This window comes from Crassostrea angulata, chromosome 10 (assembly GCF_025612915.1).
Source record: "Crassostrea angulata isolate pt1a10 chromosome 10, ASM2561291v2, whole genome shotgun sequence".
Taxonomy (NCBI): Eukaryota; Metazoa; Mollusca; class Bivalvia; order Ostreida; family Ostreidae; genus Magallana; species Magallana angulata.
Genome location: NC_069120.1, coordinates 15,890,187 through 15,913,752, shown reverse-complemented (window position 1 = coordinate 15,913,752; position 23,566 = coordinate 15,890,187). Strand labels below are relative to the sequence as shown.

The 23,566-nt window shown below is 32.9% G+C and overlaps 1 pseudogene; it reads right to left on the bottom strand.

The window, feature by feature from the left end:
* Window positions 1-10,872: 10,872 nt before the first annotated feature.
* LOC128164946 (putative nuclease HARBI1) lies at window positions 10,873-11,877 on the bottom strand (annotated as a pseudogene).
* Window positions 11,878-23,566: the final 11,689 nt, after the last annotated feature.

The following is a 23,566-nucleotide window of genomic DNA, read 5'->3' as shown; positions in this document are numbered from 1 at the left end:
GAAAAGTGGGGCAACAAATTGGGGGGGGGGTATATAGGAAAAGAGAAAATCATCTTACAGGTACAACAACAAAAGGGGCTTGGTATTTACCAAAAGAAAGAGGTGGATAAAAATTGGCAGATTTTCAATTTTTTTAGCAAGATCTACTGTACTTAGTTGTCAAGATATTTTGATACTGTAATGCTAATTTGATCAGAATTAAGGCAATTGTTGCTCAGGTGAGCGATGTTGTCCCTGGGCCTCTTGTTTTATCAATTTACATTGATATGTAATATTATAATTTTCCAAAACCAATGATTTGATTATTATATAAAAAAAAAAAATAACTGTCGAGTTACTTGAAATACTACAGTAAATATAAGTAATAATTTTTATAAAGTGATACCAGCTAACCTCTTTTAATTTGCAAATATGATTTTATTAATGATCTAATTAATGTGCAGTATTGACAAATTACGCAGTAATAAAAACACTTAGTACATGTAACAGTAAAAATTGAAAGTGATTTGTAAGATTCAACATTGCTATGAATTAGATATAACTATTATATATATTAAAATAAATTCGCGTATCATGTGATAACTGTACCCATTATATTAGTATATATGAAATGAAACCTTGCCAATTTAATATTGCTTGATAACGTCGAAAAAAAAACTAAAAGTTTTCTACCTGAGTTCACTTTTTCTAAAAAGAACCCGTTCCCTATCACATGGCTTCGAGTTTTCTTTAATACGACCTCTGATACGCTGGTGAAAACAGTTCTTCCATCCAATGGCAACTTTTCGGACCTCTCCGGCAGACCTCGTATATATTGCAGGTGTCACTACAGTATTCAAGTTTACTATATATCCCTACCATAAATGCGCATCTTTAGATACAAATTATAAATTCAAAACGAACTTCTGCGAAAATCCTTTGGACATTTTTTAAATCAAAGCTTCTACAATTTAGAAGCAAAAACACAGGTACATCCAGCAAGGAACGGGAGTTTGTTTACGTCGAAGTTACACGTGTGCTTGAAAACCACAAGACCGCAAGCCAAGAACATATCACCCCTCTTCCCATTAAAAAAACAACACACATCACAAAAATGAACTAGCTCTCATTATTACAGAACGTGAATAGTCAGACATCTTACACATACCTGTTTTTTTTTCATCTCATAAAAAGGTAGCCCCTGTCGCAGGCGGAAACGGCCCAATTCGAAGAAGAATTCGAATGGTTTTGCCTCAGCTAGGTTTTGACGTAAACCTAAGGTGAAATATTGTTGTGACATCTGCATAGGTGTCCATGATAATATCCTTTTAATAATGCTTGTTAAAAAACACGATACTTTTTACGTCTGATGAGATGCGAGCTAGACTTCATTAAATCCAATGATATACCCTAAAATATACCCCAGAAGAGACCGTCTAGTTGATCCTAAAATGAAAAGAAGCGACTCAATTTTGATATTCTAACATCTAATAATGTTTATTCATTAGGGGTCTTTGCATGGCGTATTGTTAAATAAGGCTGGAAATATTGTTCGAATACCAAAGCTTATATTTTGAAAAATAAGTAGCATTCCCTGCAAGGAAGATCTTTAATCCGATTAGTATTATCTTACTTTTGTCAAAACTTTTTGGCTTTCTATTTTGGAATAATATTGGTATCGTAATTTGTCACTGCATTTTGCAGTGTTCATCTTTTTTTTGTTTGGAAGTTGTCAGATGTAAAAACAAAGAAATGATGAAAATTAGCAAATAAACATACTATTAAATAAATATTAATCATCATTTGATCGTTGATATTGGCGACAATCTAATTTTACAAGAAGCATGCACTCTGAAGCTCCGCTAAACAGTAGCGAAATCTGTTTAAAACTAACTAGCAATATCATTATAAAATTACTACAAATAATCTCGATTTCCAGAAATTGCTAAAATTTTAAAATCAAGCATTCTCTTTTTAAACATGCTTTAAGGCAAATTGTTATATAATTGTAAATTATAAATTTCAATTTTACATATTAAGTGCATTTTTTTTCAATTACGAACAATATGATTCTTTACATGTATTTTCATATCAATCGATATATTTTAAACACTTTCTTCCCGGCTTAGCGCTTTTCAGTACTATCAGTACTTTGATTAGTTCCTGGAGCTAGGATATAAATAATCCGAGATTATTTCGACTCTTGTACCCTCATATGAATTAATGTTTGCAAACATCAAATAATGAAAGGTGGGGTAACCGTCAGATGAGTCTCGATAAAGGATTTAGACACCAAAATGAAGATTTAAATGCAAACGCAAGATTCCATTACAAGTCCATCTACGGGCTATTGTGCTCAGGTGACCGTTATGGCATGTGAGCCTTTTAATTTCTAAAATGGGGCTAACAAAAACAAAAAGGAAACAGTCAGAAAGGTTGCTTTTCAAGAATAATGTAACAATTTTTGTTTCTTTGTTTATGAAAAAACCTTGAAAAGTTTTGTCGAAATATTTTTGTTATGAACTTTGAACCCCAAAAAAGGGTCCCTCTTTCTTCTTTCCTTTGGTCTTGGTCCTTCTAGTGTAATATGAGAAGAAAAAAAATCAAAAGGTTTAATTTTATATTGCATGAGGTTCTCGAAAGAATTATAAATAAATCAAGTTAGCTCAAATTTGAAGGTCATTTCAAATTTTCAGGTCTTTCGTGTAAATAATTGATAGGGATGTCATTTCACGATATTTTTCGACCACATTTCATAAGGAAATATAAACATACAAATTCAACTATATCAATTATATAAAATTTCATGTCATTCAGGTCTTTACTAACTTTCCTGATACATGTATTTCAGAATGGATTTGTGATTCCTGTATTGAAAATATATCGATGAACTATGATCTTGAAAAATCAGCTGAAAATCTTATCCAGTCATTACCGAAAGGCATTTCTTTTGGGCACTTGAATGTATGTGGTTTATTTAGCAAATTAGACCAAATTAAAATTATATTACGGAAGAGTTTATTTGATGTGTTTGCAGTTACTGAGAGTAAAATTGACAATAGTATATCTGATTCTGAATTTATCAATCAATGGATATAGGCTGGTAAGGCGTGATCGCGACAGGCGCGATGGAGGAATTGTTGTATTAATTAAAAATAAATTTCAGATTACCGATGTCCGACAGCATGATGATATTGACGTTTTAAACTTATATTTAAAAATCGGCAACTCTCCTACATTTACTTGTGTAGTTGTTCATAGTCAACAATACTGTTTGAACATTTTGAAAAACATGTGGAGTCATTAACTACTACTATGGGCGATTTTTATGTTGATGAAAATAAAAACTCAAATTTAAAAGTTATGGAAACGCATTGGTTATCTCAAATAATAAAAGAGGCCACTAGAGTAACAAAAGATTCCAGCACCCTCATTGACCATATCTATGTGTCCGAACCTGGGGATATGTGCAAATCCGGCGTAATACGTATGGGTATAAGTGACCACCATTTAGTTTATGCGGTAGAGGGAAAATAAAATGTGGTACCAATTGTCATGTTAATATAAAGTTTCGCAGTTTCTGGAATTTAGATGAGGACCGATTCCATAAAGATCTCCGCGCGGTAGAGTGGAATGAAATTAAGAAATTGAGTGACGTAAATCATGTGGAACGATTTTATGACAGAAATGTTCAAAGTAGTAGACAAACATCTACCCTTTAAAGAACGGAGAACAAATGTCAATTCAGAGGAGTTGTTAACTGAAGAAATTTTGAAGGAAATTCACAATCGAGAATATCTAAACGAAAGAGCCTTACGATCCAAATCAGCGGACGACTGGAAACTTTACAAAGCCAGCAGAAGTCGTGTCACCCTTAAGATCAGAGAAGCGAAATGGGACTTTGTAGAAGAAGCAATAGATTTTTCCAGAAATTTGACCCCTTTGTTAGATTGTATAAAAGCAACAGACTAATTGAAAATACTATGGTCTGATAATCGACAGGTCTGTGCTAATACAAATGCTCCTATACAAACAACATTAAAGGGGAAAACAATTTGCAGTACAAGTTTGAAAATTAATTTTTTCCAGCAAACGAGCGATGCAGTTTACCTGAGAAAATCTAATCAATTACCGTGTATTCATTGAGTCATTTGGATTTGTTAGATCTGTCAACTTTTTATCAATGACATTATTCATCTTAAAGTGAAATTTGCTTGGTACTTAACAGTTCATATTCAGATAGGGTGATGATTTGAGTTTTTAATTAATGTAATAGCTTATACCTTGGCATCCTTCATTTCAAGTTCAATAATCAAATTTTATATATCTTCCAAAATAAATTAAAAGTACTTGGCAGTACTCTTCGACGTCCTCTTAGAAATTTATTATTATCTTCGCCAATCATCATGCGTAACTAGAAGATTTGAAGCGGTAATACATTTAACATAAACTTTAATTCCAAACCTTAAAAAAGGATGTGTAAGTATATTGTATTTGATTAAATATAACTGTTGCAATACAAGTTGTGTGTCATAATCTATCTTCTAATGTAGTGTGTTTAAGAAAATGATAAACTATTTAAAGGGGCATGGTCACGATTTTGGTCAAATTCTATTTTTATTATACCCCCGCTCCGAAGGAGAGGGGGTATACTGTTTTACCCTTGTGTGTCTGTCTGTCCGTCCGTCTGTCTGTCCATCTGTCTGTCTGTCCGTCCGTAACAAAAATTTCTGTCGCATTTCTCTCAGCAACTATTTATCGCAGATGCTTGAAATTTTTGCACAGTGTTTGTTAAGGCATGCCATATCGTGGGATATATTTTTGTACCAATCGGACGTCAACTTCCTGTTTAATGACGACTTTGCTTATTTTTTAACCAAAATTTTCAAACAAATTTTCGTCAAAGTTTTCTCAGCAACTGTTTATCGCAGATGCTTGAAATTTTTGCACAGTATTTGTATAGGCATGCCATATCGTGGGATATGTTTTTGTACCAATCAGACTTCAACTTCCTGTTAAATGACGACTTTGTTTATTTTTAGCAAAAATTTTCAAACAAATTTCCGTCAAAGTATTCTCAGCAACTATTTATCGCAGATGCTTGAAATTTAAACACACTATTTGTATAGGCATGCCATATCGTGGGATTTATTTTTGTATCAATCGGACGTCAACTTCCTGTTAAATGACGACTGCTTATTTTTTGCCAAAATTTTCAAACAAATTTCCGTCAAAGAATTCTCAGCAACTATTTATCGCAGATGCTTGAAATTTTAACACACTATTTGTTTTGGCATGCCATATTGTGGGATATATTTTTGTATCAATCGAAGGTCAACTTCCTGTTAAATAATGACTTTGTTTATTTTTTGCCAAAATTTTCAAACAAATTTCCGTCAAAGATTTCTCAGCAGCTATTTATCCGAGATGCTTGAAATTTTTACACAGTGTTTGTTAAGGCATGCCATATCGTGGGATATATTTTTGTACCAATCGGACGTCATCTTCCTGTTAAATGAGTACTTTGTTTATTTTAGCCAAAATTTTCAAACAAATTTTCCTCAAAGATTTCTCAGCAGCTATTTATCGCAGATGCTTGAAATTTTAATACACTATTTGTTTAGGCATGCCATATTGTGGGATATATTTCTGTACCAATCGGATGCCAGCTTTCTGTTAAATGTCGACTTTGCTTATTTTGCATATTCACATCAGAGCGGGGGTATCACTAGTGAGCATTGGCTCACAGATATCTTGTTTTTTAATTATTTACAATGCTTCTAATGATCAAATAAAATTTGAGAGTCATTCGTAGAGTCACAAGCAAGATATGGGGCTCACAATTCTCTGTCATGTAAACAAGGCTCGTGCCCTGTTTTGTTTACATAGGTTCAATATACCAAATTAAAAACCTTTTCCCAGCTTATTTGTGTATCTTTTAATTTATTTTAAGCATAGATAAGCAGTTCCTAACGTTTAACACATTCGTTTTAGGTTTAAAACTGGAATTTTTACTTCAACGTTCAAAATGTGAACAAACGCTTTGTTTACATAGCTCTGTAACTCGCTTATAACTCAACAAATGACACTCAAATTTTTGTTGCCTATTAAAAATGCCTTTCTGAAGCATTGTAAAAATTAAAACGGGATTTTTTTTTTAAACAAAATCGTGACCATGCCCCTTTAAGACATTATACAAACAATACTTTATAGTAACATCCACCATTTTGTCACTATCAAAACGAGTATTGTTTTAACTTTTCATATTCTTTAACTAAATGATTTTTTTAAAAATTAATCTTTGGAGTTTTAAAGGCAATGTATTTATAAATACATTTCAGAATGCCTAGGGAAATTATATAATTACAACGCTAGAGAAATGTTTTGTACTTCATACGGAGAAAATGAAATGTATTTTAGTTCCGAATTCATATTTAATCTACCGGTTTACAGATCCGGTTTGTAACTATTACAGATTAGTATCTCCCAGATTCTATTCGAAGTGACAAAACAAAGATTTAGATCGAAGTGGTTTGAATACTATAAATTATGTGAAAATGTCGCACAAATGAGTATTGGTTAGAAAACGCAATAAGTGCAGAATGTTATTCGTTATTAAAAAAAATAATCTCACTTTGTTTTGGATTTTCTGGTAAATTATTCAAACATACAGTATTTCAGTCATGTCAAGTGATCAGTAAAGAGTCGGCATTTAAACTCAAATGTTTTCCAGGTATTTCTTACCTGGGAGCAAACACACCCCTGCGAATGTTATTGTCATTTAAATTTTAGACCACGTGGTTTTATTTGACCCTTTCAATTTCGCTGTAAAATCGTGCCTCGTGTTTATAGTCTATTTCACAGAATCTAGGTACTTGTAATCAAATATAAAATCTAGAGGTTTATTGATTTTAAACTTTATCTTCATTAATTAATGGATAAAATGTGTTCTAGAAATAAATGTGACAATACAAAAAATAGTTTTGTTTGTTGCAACAATTAACATGTTTAGTAGAGATCCTCCCTGAGGATTTATTTGCAATCCGCGCCTGACCTAGTAATAGTATCAATAGTGAAACAGACTATACTATTTTATGCAGAATGTTCCTTAAAAATGGCTCGATATGCTAAGTTTTTATGCAAAACAGACACCCATTATTTTTTTTAAAAAACATGGAATTGCACACCACAAGCATCAAACATGGCCATGATTTTATTAAGCAACCCAATGTTTATATTTTCAACCACTCTACACGTGGTTGAACACGAACGATAACTCTTTTCTGAATATTATCGTTTAATATAAATAACCGCTGTATGGTGAAATAAGACATACATCTTAAAAGATTGTCATGTTTTAACATAAATCAAAGTAGGATATGATATGAAAAACGACCAGTACTTTTGAGAATATTATCCGAACACTTATACTTCCGCTCGAAGTTTCACAGGAACTGAACAGATCTCGGTAAAGTCTCGTGAACTTTCATACGAGTACCTCTGAATTTATTACATACTTAGCAACGATAAAGAAAATATTCCGAACACATTCGCAGAGGTGAAACAAATACATCCTTAATTCCAGTCGATCACTCTTTCATGACAAGGCGGTTCCACGTAAGCATTCTATTGAATTGGTTGATATTAAAAAAAAATATTGCAAAGCATGAAAATGTACTATTTTGATTGAATGAATCCTTAGCTATATATTTATTGCAATGTGTTGCTTTATGAAATTTGTAATATATATATAGTTAAATTTATTCAAAGACACAGAACAGAGTCCAGAATGTTCATATTGTATCTTTTTGCAAAAAGGAGAACTATTTTGAAAAGTGAGATAGAAGTCGATTAAGACTCCGACCCATAACCAGACTATGTTTCGTCGTAGAATATCAAATTATGGTCATATCTTTAAATTTGACAGAAGACCTCCTCGTTGCTTGCAACGAGATCATAACTATTTCCTTACTATTTCTTCCCAGAGAATATCATGAGTTTTAATACCATAAATTTTTTTCTCCCTTTGAAGCCTTTAATCATATTAAAACTCGTTCTTCAAAATCCGTTCATACATTCTCCGTGTTCTGAGGAGAAAAATTAGTTTTCCAATGATTATATTGTGAAGCTAATGAAATGATTATTTGATATTAAATTTTGATCAAAACACGTTGGATAATGTGGTTTTTTTAAGATCTCAGATAAGGATGTAAAAATAATGAAAAGCACTTTGTGTTCTCAATAGAGGACATAATTAAAAATATAGATTTTTCCGGGTAGGAATTTCTAGGAATGGTTCTCTTCAAGGTTCTAATCTACCTGTGAGTCTAAATTGAAATTAGAGGCATTGAACAAAGACAGAGGCCATATGCCAGAGAAAGTTGGTACAACAGGGAAGGGGAGTTTTCGTGGCAAGTTAAGTGTGTATTTTTTCTCGTTCTAACAAACAAGAGGACCACAGGCCTTGACGGTCCCATATTACCACACCCCGTAAATCAACCTATCAGGAAGCCTCATATTTGCATTTTAAGCTTTATTTGTAGTCTTCACCTGATCCGAGCCTCATCTGACTGTAACCCCGCTGTTACAATTTGATGTATGCAAACATCAATTCATAAAAGGGGGCAAGAGTCGGAGGAAACTAAGATTATCAATACTCTAGCTCCAAGGCGGTAAAAAAAAATTTAAGCTCTTCTGTAAAATGAAAATACAGGGCCTTACTGATCAATTATTGGCAATGTGTAAAAATAAAAGTTTTATACCCGAGAGGGTTGTGAGATTTAATAGCCTTTGTGCTTTCTAACTCTCTAAAGTATTGTGAAGGCAGAGGAATTTAATTCTTTTACTCTGTACTCTGTACAAAAGTTACTAAATCATAATTAAAGAAGACATTGTGAATATCATAACAACGCAGTTAGTTGTCTCCTACGACTGTGAAAGTGCAGAAGGAAAGAAATTATTTCAAACGTTTTTCGTATACGGCAATATCGGCCTTATCCAAGGGCCCGAACTCCTCACCCATGAATCATAATTTCAGAATTTAGGTAGAGGATTTCATGGATATCATAACCATGCATTAAATTCATATTTAGTTTATTTCCGCCTTCTGTGGAAGTAGAAAAGAAGATTTGTAAGATTATATACGTTTCATTATATGGCCGTATTGGCCCCTCCCGAGGACCTAAACACCTTACCAAGGGTCCCATGAATTTCACACTTTTTAAAGAGTGCTTCATGAATTAATAAATTATTAATACATAATTAATAAAATCAAAAATAAAAAATTTTCCGGGGGGGGGGGGGGGGGATGGGATCCGGACCCTCTCTCCCCTTTACTGCATGTGTGAAGTTATTAATATTGAATTTTCCGGGGGGCCGAGGCGGACCCCCTCTCCCCTTTTAAATCCATACATGAGCAAGGAGTGTCGCATAATGAAATAAGAATGCATATTATTGTGTTTGATCCACGGTAAACAGACAGCTGGTAAGTAGCAGGAGTCTGGAAGTGCAAATGTATACATTATGGCGGACATTACATTTTATGTGGAGTATATAATGACTAGGCATAGCCAGCACTGGTAAACATATATGTCACATATACACATTAATATATTTATAAACATCCATAGTAAGCACAATGGCCTAGCGCATGCGTACCAATAATATCATGGATTAATCGGAAAACCTTGGCGAGTACGGTGCCTGCATCAAATTCTGTGTAATCGACCGAGACTTTCTGAATGCTATTAAAAAAAAGGCGAAGGCGAAGGCGAGAGTGCGAAGGTGAAGGAGCGATAGTAGTATCGCTCCTTCGCCTTCGCACCTTCGCCATCGCATCTTCGCACTTTCACTCCTTCGCTTGCACTCTCGCACTTTCGCCTTCGCAACTTAGCACTCTCGCATCTTCGACCTAAAAGCGAAAGTGCGAAGGTCGAAGTGGCCCCATCGGAACACCATAAGCTATTGATGCTAAAATGATCCACAAGAAAAATTTTGAATGGGAAAACTTAGCAAAGGAATTTAACAGTAGAAATGGTGTAAATATCAAGACATCCACTCGGCTAAAATCATTATGGGAAAACTTGAAATCAAGAAGCAAGTCTGCTGTGGCCAAGGAAAGAAGAGAAAGATCAAAAACTGGTAGTGGTGTTGTAGAAGGGACAATTGACAAGCTCTCCTCAGCAGTTAGAGAAATAATTCCTCAGCAAATTAATAGCTGTGAAAATGCATTTGATGACGACGCCGAACTTCATGGTGATATAGACAACTAGTCGGTAAGCATTTTACTTACAGACAAAAACAATTGTTTGTAATACTTGTAACTATAATTTTTTAAATCTTTATAAAATGACATTAACAGTATTTCACTGATTTTATTTTAATAATGAAAACAATATATAGCCAGGTTCAACATCATCAAGTGCATGTAATCAGCAACCCCCAGAAAAAATCCTGTTGTGATTGCATCAGAACCACAAGCTTCCATGTCACAAGCGACAGTAAGCACGCAGACAATGACCACGTCCTCATCCAAATCCACAAGTGCATCTAAGAGAAAATGTGTGGAGCAGGAAGACGTAAAGAAAAATATGCTGGAGATGGCCGAAGAAGAACATCAACTGAAAATGGAGATACTTCATTTGAAAAAACAATATAGTGAAGCAAAAATTTGCAAACTTGAAGAATTTAGTTTCAACAAAGATGGAAACAACAACACTAATCACAATCAAAATAATGATAATACACGTGCACATATATGGCAGCCGTTCAATTTTTGAAAATCAATTGCTATTTATATCATGGAGATTGCAAAAATAAAATAAATATATAGATACCTTTTTCCATTTTTATTTATTACTGGAAATGCCTTATTAGAAGCAGTCTGATGGCTTGTCACCTCTGATTGGGACGTTGTGGTAATGGGACTGGAACGATGGGGTCATTGATATCAGCATCGTCATTGAATGGCAAACGACCATTCCACTTTCTACGCATGTTGTATAATATTGCACATGACACTATTACATGTAGTACACTTTGCAGTTTTAGGCTGAGCTTTATTCTGAGGCAGGGAAACATTCTTTTTAAAATTCCAAAGGCATTTTCAATTTTAACCCGAGAATGACAATGTGCATTGTTAAAAACTATTTCAGGTCTAGTGTTACAATGTAATAACGGTGTGATCAAATATTGTCGAAGCGGATATCCATTGTCACCCAGTAATATTCCGTCTATCTCGTGTCTCTCAAACCTGGCGCAAATGTTACTGTTTTCAAAGATTCTGCTATCATGGGTGCTGCCTGGGCATCTAGCTACAATGTTTGTGAAATTACACTCGTGATCACATATAGCTTGCACATTTATAGAAAAGAATCCTTTTCTATTTCTGAAAACTTCTGTATTTCTACCTCTAGGGGACTGAATTGGTATGTGGGTACAATCGATTGCACCAACTACTCCGGGAATTCTTCCAATGTCCATGAAACCCCTCTTTACCTGACGTAGGTTGTTACCTTGAGGAAACTGCATAACTTTCCTATATCTTGATGCCAAAGCATGGGAAACTCTTATAACAACCCTACTTATTTTTGACTGTGAAATCCCAAATAAATCCCCACTCACTTGCTGAAATGCTCTTGTAGCAAAAAATCTTAACGTTATCAAAAGATGGTTGAGGGGTTAAACTGACATCAATTTCCTCTGATTTGGTTCTAGATCATTTCCAAGCATGTCCATGATAAGGAGAGTGTCACGTTTACAAAAACGGAATTTCACAAGAAAATCTTCCTCATCATAAAAAAGAAATGGATCTAATCTATCACGGATAGTTCTTGGTCGTCTAACAAACAGTTGATCAATACGTTCAAGCCTTTCTACCCCATCTATGTGGTCTTCCATAGTTAGAATAATACTATCTTTAACATTTAAACCTTCCCTAGACCAGGTTTAGGTTTACCCTTTTTCTGAGAAGAGCTCACTTCTGAGAAGCAGGTGTGAAACAGATTTAAAAAATGTGAGTCCTTCTTACAGCTTAACCTTGTTTAAACATAGGTGTGAATATGGGCATAATAGTAGCAGGCTGGATGGTCAACAAATTAACCATCAGATCTGCCTAAAATTTTAAAATATTAGTTTAGTTATTATTATTATGAAGTAAAGAAAACATACGTTTATTTTACCTTTTACTTTATGTATTTTCCTATATTCTTATATAAAGCTCTCCTTCTCAAGGAGATCAATACAGTCTAAAATGGCTACAGCCATCGAGCCCTCTTAAATAAGTTTTCACTTTATGGCCCTATTGGCCCCGCTTAGGGCCTAAGCCCCTGTCTGATGACCTTCAATTTCACAATTTAGGTAGAGGAATTTCTGGATATCATAATCATGCATTTTTTAATTTAGTTTTTCTCAATATTTATCGGAGTTACAGTAGAGAAAAAATTACATTAAGCGTTGGCCATATTGGCCCCGTTCTTGGATCTGAGGATCTGACCCAGGGGCAATGAAATTCACAATAATAGAGGGGTTCGTGGATATATTAATCATAGTTTTTTCCACAAGTGTTGGAATGAATTCTTTTTTTTTTTTAGAAAATGTGGTCCTTTTTTGTTCCCGCCCATGAGGCCTCAGGAGTGGTAAATCTTAAATTTCAAAATTTAAATTCCTTTTAGCAATAGTAAATAAAAAGTAACAACTTGCATTGTAGTTTTCAAGAAGTTTAAAGTGTAAATCATTAGAATATTTTTTAAATCCATATCAATGCGACAGATTTGTTTGCATTATTTTTTCAGTAATAATAGTGCATAATGTAATTATATTACAGTTTTGTATTTAACAGGTATGTATTTTACGTGTTCTTATATTAAAAAAAATATTATCCAGTATCATCTTTTGTTTCGTCTTCACTACGTTGTCAGATTTATGGTTAATCACTGTTGCATTAGACCAATCAATACTTTACAACAGTTATTTCACTTGGCCGCCATCTTTGGGGAACACCCCATAGATTTCTCACATTAGCCTTTGTTGTTTTGAGGGTTATAACTTCGTCATTTAACATTAGAAATCCGTTTCCGCTGTGAATTTTGATTGCCCTAAGTTGGTGCTACCCACATATTAAAGGAATAAATTAAATTCCAAGAGTTTTCTTCACAGGACGCCCAAATATTTGGTTGCATAATGAAGGGGGCCTTTGGGTTGATCCCGCAAAGGGGAACAACTTTTGCAAAATGTTGATTGGACTATATACATTTTTCTTTTTAATGATGAAAGAGAGGAAAAACTGTTTATGCAAAGAGATTTCCGTGTTAATGTTAATACTGCATTACAAATGGATTTAATTTGTAAATGTTTTTATATACACATTGTGTTTTAAAATTTATAATTGGTAATAAATGTTGTCGAATTCCATGAGTATAGCTTTTTTGATGATCGAATTCAAAATCGACGACTGTTGAATATGTTACTAGATTTGGAAAGAATTAATAGAATTACGACGTTATAATGTAAACTTTAGTCCTCAGTATAGCCATTTGTCCGATGATTCAGAATATGGGAAGAATTATTTTACTGATTAGAGTTGTAATCATGAGCTGTTTTTCTTTTTTAATTGGTTCTACCATCTATGTCAAAAGGACGATCGGAGAGGATCGAAAAATAACTTAACTATCGAGTTCAAGCAAAACTTCGAGCTAATTCGACTATTCTAGCAATATCCAAGATGGATGACGATGTGTACCTTGTGTATTCCTGGGTGTGTGGTATATTTTATATAACGTCAGATGACTGCGTTACTGCTAAAAGTGCACCCTTGGTTGGATGAAAATCATAATTTTCTTAAATAGACTAAAGGGCAATGAAATAAATCGCATACTGACATTAAATAAATAACACGTTTTACGGTGCATATTTAAATATATTTAAAACCAGTTCTGCCAGTAGGAAGAAATTTTTGCATGTCAACCAATATTCAAAACAAGACGGTAAAATGAGAGGCATTATACTAATAAAAACATTAAGCTATAAAAATATTTGTAATCTGTTCAGTACATTTCCATCTTTCTAGTGCTTTGTTATCCCCGATATATGTTTCAAATTGCATTGCTTGATGTTAAATGAATTGCACTGACTGAGATTAAGCTGTTCTGGAATCTTCTATTTCCATTATATTCATATAAAAGGCGACTAAATGTGATCAATATGGTTATAGGGTTTCTTAAGAAATCTGATTGTGTTTCATACAGCCATGAAAAGACCGTTTAAGGTCATTATTAGTTTTAATCAATTTTTGACATGAAGTCATAAATACGCAATATTCCCTTTTATCTCCACAGGGGCCAAGCCCGTTTTAACATTAATTTAAATACTCGCAATATGCATGTATTTTTCAAAAAAGTAATGTCTGAGATAGTCTCATGCCAAATTTCAAGTTGATGGGTCTTAAAATAGCGGAGATATACGTCATTATTCTCTCGAAGTCGCCTGTTTATTTTTACTCGGACATTTACCGGTCCAGGGTTCACGATGGGATTTTACCTATGACAACAGCATTATTGCAACAAGCAATTTACCGTATCTTTTCTCGATAGGTATATATACCACAGTGGCAGCTGAGGAGCGATCGAAACTAATATGGCGACTTAGCGCGCCCTTTGATGAATAAAATTTTCTTTGTTTTTTGTCTTTCCATGCTAAAATTATTTATATTTTATTTTATCTTCGAATATTTTTATCTTTGAAAGGAAACCGGTTCTGCTGGTGTAAACATGTGAAAGTTTATAACTTCTTTAGATACTTGGTTTGTATGGAAAATTATTTGACACCGAAATAGCCAAAAAATCAGACCAAGCAAGCATCATTAAAAAGGCGCACATTATGAAAAATGGTACGCTTTTAAATTCTGCAAAACGGACATCTGATGTGCCTTAAATTAATTATTTAGAAAAAAATAAATACTCTTTTAACACAAATCCCTAGTCATTCTATGATCCTTCGTAGAACTGCATTATAATCAGGTGACAGATTGGACCATTGGGCTCTCGTTTTATTTTCCTATGTGAGACTTAATACTGTTTAAGATTCGTGTTAAGGAGATCGGAAATCTGCGATAATACCCTTTTCCAACATTTTAGAGTTGTATTTTCCGACTTAACTGTAAATATACGGCGCTTAGTTCTTAACGCCTTTCCTGTCTGCATGATGCAAACCTGTCATTAATGAGAAGTCGCAAAGAAATCCGTTAGATGTACGTGATTTTTCCTGGGCACACAATTGATTTTTTAATCATCGGGTTCGGAATTTAATAAAACGGATTCGTTTTCCTTTATGATGGAACGGACACAAAATAATAGAACACTCCTCAATAATCTTCGTTTTAATAATTACATTTCTCTCCACCATATGTTAAGAGGACTGACTCTCTCTCTCTCTGCAAAATACAAAACGTTCTTATTACGCATTACTTGTTTTCAACGACTTTCTGTCTCTTCTGATGTGATAAAAAAATTTGATAAAAGATGATAAAAGTTTCGTAGAATAATAAAGAGTACCCCGCCTTTAACTCCTTTTTTTCTATGTTCTGCTTTGGTCGTTGTTTTATCTGGTGTAAGCCTGCAGGGTGCCTAATAAAGTGGATTATTAAAGACGTTTGCATATAGTGTTTCTATTTTATTTTACTTAAGTTTTGAAAATTCCCTTTGGTCCACACCTATAAAATAACGATTTTGTTATTTAAAAAAAAGACTAGTACTAATATGTGACTAAATGTGTCAAGTTTTTAAAAATTGGATTTTTTGTTAATCTTTGCTTTTGATTACTTTAATAAATCAATTTTGGGATTAAAGCTGGTCTTTTTTAATGTCAAACTGAAAACAATTGTAAAAAATACACCGTTTAGAAGATTGTATTATTATGTATTTATGAAAATGACAAAATATTTGGTGTTACAAGTGTGGGTTCAAAGGATTGCATTCTCCGTGTGTGTCAAACTAGTGTTATATATAATTACTTATAAGTAGGCTGAGATCTAACTGAATTCATAAAGCTCCACCATATGTCAAGAGGACTCTCTCTCTCTCTCTCTCTCTCTCTCAATGTAACATTTTTATTAGATACCGTTTTCTTGTGTTCCAGAGTGATTGAAATAACAGCTACGGAATTCCAAAACACCTGTGCCATTCTTTAAAATAAGCAATGTTTTTCAAAGACAATGCTAGGTGCGGCAGCAAATTTCAGCTCTTCGACGTATGAATTGATTTATGTAAGCCCAAAACCTCGCCTTTTAATTCAGATTCTGATCAGTGTAACCTAATTCGGGGTGTTGCTAAAACGCGGAACGGAAAACGGAACGGAAAGCGGAACGGAATGGAAAATATCATCACGTTTATCGCTTAAAAAGGGGTATAGACTGGCCAGAAACGATTTACTTTGTATCTTTTATTTATATCTAATGAATGATTATCAACATGTTGTTATCTTATTAATATTCATATGAATGTCTATCAATTATAGCATTGTATTCATTCGGCTTTAGTTGAGTACGGAAACGGAAAAATCAAATGTATACGAATTGTGAAACATTAACATGATTAAACTAGCAAATAAGCTATAACTTTTTACTTATTTTTCTTATATGGTATTGCTGGCATATCAGCGTTACGTACGCAGTTAGTGAAAGCGTTTTATGCGTGTTTTGAGTATTTTTATATTTCAAATATGACATGACATTGTATATATACTTACATCAAAATTGAATTTTCGGTGTTCTAGAATCTAGACGATCTTTTATCATACAGACGATACAGTATCATTGAGATGGAAGAAAAAAACCGTAGGACTGACGACATTAAGAATTAAAATACAGTAAACATTAAAATACCCGGTAATTTGTGAAACTAGTAATTTGTGAAACTAGTATTTTTAGCAATGCAATTTTGTTTACGTTTGCATTACTAAGCAGTTGTTTATTCCAGCAGCTATATACATATGATCCGAATAGAGAGCTCTAGACGTTACCTGGTTTGATTTTCCGATTATATATTGGGACTATAGTCTGTCGATCCCAAACTATTCATGCAGCACATTTGGACAATTTATAAAGGAAAATGTTGACATCTTTTCTCCATTTGGAAGTCACTCAGAAGACCTTGAACAATTTTTCAACACTATCATCCGGGTCTGTTGAAATGCAAAACCCCGTTGACTTCTTAATTTTTAGCCGTGTATTTATACCAGCTGATAAAGCTAGAGAGGGCGTTTTAAAGAAAGAATAATGAGAATTTCTAAAAGAGAATTGCTTGAACCCTGAGGTATATATAAATATACAGCAAAAGTGTGAATCGAGGATATTTTGGGACAGAAAATAGTGGTCAATGCATGTACTGTTAATTTTGAGGAAATAAATATTCTTGAATAAATAATCTAATATTGCTAATCTTTCAAAAAAAATAAAAAGGTACATAAAGGATATCGTTTTAGCATGATTAACAAATCTATGAGGTAAACTAGAAAACTGACCAGTCAGGAAGGACCCCGCTATGACAATTAATATAGAGAAGTGAAAAAAACTTTTAATTCCATCCTCTTTATATTAACAATGATGAAAAATAAATGCCCGGCAGAAGATGTAAAGAACTGGAATATATAGGATCTCGTGATTTGTAGTTGGATATGATTTTCATCCAACAATTAAAGTGTTTTTTTCTTGAGCCTTAGTGAGGGGATAAAACACACAAGTTGGATAAAAATCATATTATACTACAAATCATGAGATTCTATTTATCCCATATTTTATACACCGCAATCAATGTTTACACTGTTTATAAAACTCTACATTATTTTTACTTCATTATGCCTAGGTAAATCCCATTGGAAAGTCACAACTGTGGAATATCCAAAAAATATCCAATGAGTCATATCCACGGGATAAAGTGGGTTAACATGGGATGAAATAAAATTTGTTAAAAAAACAAAGAATTGATACCAATGCAATGATACCTAGGCTTTGCCTCTATTCAATAAAACTATCATAAATCATTGTGTACGGTATTTTAACCAAAAAAAATATGAATATTATATTTCAAATCCATATTTCAAAGAATGTACACAATACTACACATCATTCAAAATTGACCTTAACTTCAAAACAAAGTTCATTTGCAGACACAGGCAGTGCAGTTATTAATCTCAATGTGACAGATAAAGATAAAGCTTAGGATTTTCTTCCTGTGGAAGGTTAATTAATCCCAAAGGACAAATATTGCACAGCCTTCCATGTATACAATGGTAACATTCTCAGCAGTTATCTCTCTTTGCCCATTCATTCTCAGCAGTTATCTCTATTTGCCCATTCTTCTTATGCATAGTTAGGAATCTACCCCACCACCCCAGCTCCAAACCAGAAGACATAGAGAACCAAACTTAGCATCAAAATATGTATTTCTGCCTACTGAACTACCATACCAAATTTGAACTTGATTGGGCAACCATAAAAAAAGTTATTAGAAAAAAACAGGAAATTTGTGGACGGAAGAGTGACAGACGGACGGACGGACAGACAGAGTGATTACTATAGGGCACCCGCAAATCCTTGCGGGGCCCTAATAACATTAGATAAGATTTTCCGTTTTCCCTTCCGTTCTGCTTTCCGTTCCGTTTTCCGTTCCGCGTTTTAGCAACACCCCCTAATTCGTTATATCGACATGTTTCTAGTGTGCGGTCTAGAACGATTCGTACTCACCAGTGACCAGCAATTACACGGGATTCGCTTTTATCAAATGTACACATTATACCGAGTTTTATTTTATGAACAAAGGAAATGTTTCTTTGTTCACTTACAAAAGTGCATTTGAATTGTTTTATTTTTTGGTACTTTTATGTTGTTGTTTCATAATATGCATTGCAAAAATAGTATTACCTAATACTTCTTCTATTATTTTAACAAAATAACAAAAAAGGAAATATAAAACTGTTCAATTTTGTTGAAGTGATTTGATGTGCGACAAAACCGAGTCACTCTAAAAGTCATAATTTTAACCTTTTATCCAGTATTAATGCTTCTCTGATTGTTTCCTCTTTTTTTTGGTATGTTGCCGCCATTAACACCCACTATATTTGCTTTGTTGAATATTACTTTATTTTATTCGAGTACGTTATGCCCTACAAAGAAAATCAGACATCAATATGCCAATTTTTCCTTTAATTATTTTCTGTATGTAAATTTGATAATGACACAGCTCCGTAAGCCTAGTGTTACTTTTTGAAGTGTTTTCCGTTCATGACTGAAAATTGTATCAAATTCAATTAAAATCAATATTTGTCGGTTGTATTTTAAAAATTAAAGATAAGTGGCGCATTGGGCTTTGCTTGTAAAATCTAGTGTATAAACAAATAAAAAAGTACAGTAAACCGTTTGCAAGTGTGAAAGGCAAAATATAACAAGGGACAGTACAACATAGTGATGACCTATCCCTCGGTCTTGGTGGATTTCTGTCTCAAATATATGACTTCTAGAAAATATGAATTTGAATCAAAACGTATAAATGCAGTACAAAGAATTTCTAAACAAAAAAGAAAATCAAACAAAATAATGGGATTTTGAAGGGATATGTTTGTCATGTAAAACAAGATATAACCTTAATTTTATGTTTCATTATTCCATTACTTACAGTCACCTTACTAATATGATACTCTACCAAACTTAGTGCCATGTAATACCATTATCTCATGTTTTTTAACAGAATACCGATAGGTCCTATGTGACTATGGGTTCTTTGAATATTAACGGTTGTCCCCTACAGAACTGTTGACGTGTGTCGTACACTAGTAAATACCTTTACCTTGTATAGAAGGCACCAAAACCATCTGAATATGTAGGAGAATTTAACTCCATTTGTAATTTTTAAATAAAACGTCTTATTTCACTATCTCACATAATATCAACATTATATCATTAGACACCTGGATATCTAAAATTTGTAAAAACTTTGGATACCATTACTAACCCTGAAAATGTGACTTTTTGGTCCCGTCATTAAATTTTTATCACTTGTTGATTTATTGCTTGTATAAACTGCATTTAAGCTTTTTGAAATATCTTATTTCATGTTGCTAAAAACTGTTGTTGTTTTTTTTAAATAATGTATGATTTTGCTTAACTTTCTACGTCGAGATTCCTTTTGTGACGTCAGCAAACTCGCGAGATAACTTAATATCACAGAAAGTTAAATGAAGTACTAAACTTCTATGATATTAATACATATAGGATATTATGTTTGAAATAAAGTTTGTTAAAAATAGAAACAAAGTCTTTTCCTCGACCAGAATGGCACTACGTTATTAAAACCTGTCACGCGGTTTCTTTCTTATATTATAGGACACTAAGCACCAATATGGCGACTACGTTTTCATCATTGTATTTCTTTCTTTTATGTATCTATATTTACAAAGTTTCTCTACTGAACCAAATCACTTAAAATTAGATTTTTACTGTATATCGGATCGGTTAAGTCAATTTAATGGCTCAGTCATGCCCTAGTTGGACTTTCATGCTAAACACCCACCCTATTCTCTCCGTCAACAGTAACGGATTGTTTTATGTTCATGTAAAGTACATGTAAGAATCGTCTTACTCTGTTTTACAATGTTTATGTCCTAATATTCAGGAACCTAGTGTACACCAATTTTTGTTACAAATTAAATTATACCAAGCGATATGTAAATTGCGTAGCAGAAACCAAATAATTTTTAAGGGTAACAAAAACATTTATTTTTTTTTTTAATAATTTATTTCTATTTCAAAGAACAGACATGCAGAAACAGACACAAAAACATAAGTGTTCGATTCAATATACTAATATCTAATCTAATACATCAAGATGCTTAGCCAGCAATTTGAATATGGAGTACGGTTAGTACAAGGTAACATCATACAAACGTAAGCATTATGTATTTGCTGTTTTTATAATTTAGTTTCTTCTGTAGTTTTAGTTTAAGTACTACTTTTTGTGCATTCATCTTATATGATTTTTTTGTCATGAGGAAGGGATTTGCATTATTAATAAAATATTAGATTTTGACCCGTGCATGCACGAGTTGACATAGCATATGATATCGGACATTTACGAAATAAATACATCGATACACCGTATATTGTTTACGTTTGCAAAACCAAGCTTTAAGCCTACAATAATGCTATTAATTTCACTACACTCTGCTGAGTTTGAATTATGTAACTGTGCTTGGGGAAATGCCTTCACCACAGTTAAAATGCCTTTCATATACCCGTAATGTAGCAGAAAATTGCAGAATCGTCCCAAAACGATTTGGGAGAAAATTAATAAAGTTGCATTTAAAATAAGAGTCAAATTGTTCGTAACAAATCATTTTGAAGCTGTAAATACCTTTCTTCGAAAAGTGTAATTTTATGATTGCAGAATTCAATATTTCTACAACAACGTTTTTTACATACCATGTTGACATTCAAAACTCTCAGGATTTTATTTAGTAAATGCCCTGTGTTAGAGTTATCTCCCGCATTTTCTTTGATGAACAGAAGAAAAAAATTCCAATGAAAATTTACACCCATTTGTTTTATCGTCTCTAAGTTTATCCATGCAAATGTGATATTGTGGAAACATAAAATAAAGAGCCTTGATTGAGCGTGAATGTAATGCGCATGCGCAAGATTGTAAAATCCAAAAATATAAGATGATTTCCGGAATTTTTTGAGGAATTTTTGTTGATTATTAATTAGCGCAGCTTGATTGAGAAATAATAAGAACAAATTGGTAATCTTCAAGTATCAATGATTTTTAGAATATATAAAACAAAAGACAGTACTCTTCCGATTTATCGGTATTAAAGCTAAAAAAAATTCGAGTCTATTATTTCAATATATTAGTACAGATCGAACCTATGTTAAGAGAGATAACTCCGGGTCTTATTTAAAAGAATATGGTCAAGTTGTGTGCATTTCATTTTTCTAAATTATTTTGGGAAAACTTTATCGTTTAGCAAACGAAGGGTTGATTAATCAGAAGTATTGTTATTTAGTGTGTTGATACGGTTCTTCAATATTTAATATCAAGCACTTCACAGTTTAGGACTGCTATGCAAATGGCATGATTGATAGTATCTCCTGAAAATCTAAGAAATCTATGAATCATCAGAATGGGCTTTGTTAGTGAATGAGTACGCATAAGGTCCTTCCTCTGTTGAAAGTATCAACATTATGCATAGAACAGTATTACATACTCGTATCAAAATAACATGCTGATCATGCAGATTATGAATATGCTTATATATTTTGTTTAAGACTAATCAAAGTAGCTTAAATACATGCAAATGCAGTTTTGAAATAGCAAAAACGAGACAAATATTCTATTCTTATATTCTGCCATTTTGTTCTATTTGCACAATGTTAATTTTTTAAAATCAAAGCACATAAAACGAAATCATTGACTTGTTATAAAAAAAATCTTGGTTAAAAACCACGATTAATCATAATTTTTGTATAACATGATTTACAATCAACCAATTAACAAAGAGAGCATGGAAAAATAACTATTTCTAGATTTAACTTTTAAGAAAGTTGGTTTTAAAAAATATGCAGTGGAAAGCAGTGTTTGCTACCAATACCAATACCAGATGTGCACATAAAGGACTCACACTGATAAAAACGCAAATAACTATCCAAGTATCATGGATAACATCTTGTCCTTGATCAAAAAACACCACAAATAATTGAAAAACTTTGGTTTTTACTGTATTGTTTTTTAAATGTTCTACATGAATCGAAACTCAATGTGAATGCTAGTTAAGTTTCGATTCTAATCAAATTAAGTTTAATTAGATTAAACCTAAAATAATTAGAAAATTAATTAATTTCTCGCATTATCAACAATGTGAGATCAGTCTGTCCAGTGTGAAACAGCAGTGTCTTACACTGTGTATTACTACGCCGCTTTAAAACGTTAACAAACGTCTGCTGTAGAAAAATGCAAAATGATGGATTGAGATTTTCCAAGTAATTATTAATCCATTGTTTTGCTAATTAATTACAAATTATCATATTTTTATTTTTAAAAATGTTGTATGCTCTCATTTTAACCTCCACTATTTGAAGCACGCGGAGGGATAAACCGAAAGTAATCATTTGAACGTTGTAACAGAAAGTTGTCATAGCCTCGTCGTAGACCATGAATCTTGTCCCTTGGTGGAATTTTACTATCCCACACTCGAAATAATGAATGATTCTATCAAGGATCAAGGACTTTTATTGATTAAGAATTCAATTGATAACATTCTAGATGTTTTATTTCTAATAACACTGAAAAAATTTTGGGGAGTAAAAAGTGTTAGATTATTGACCGTTGAAATTACATTTTACAATATACTATTTTATGATAAGCCTATACAATACAATACAAGTTCCAGTGAATCTCGCTCTCCTGATACAGCAAATATAAATATTGAATTTACTTCATACACTAAATAATTAAGATTATTAGCGACCAAGCATTTGAATACATGAAATGTTTCACAATTATATGTTTCGACCACACAGTTTAAAAACTTCTTGACGAAATTG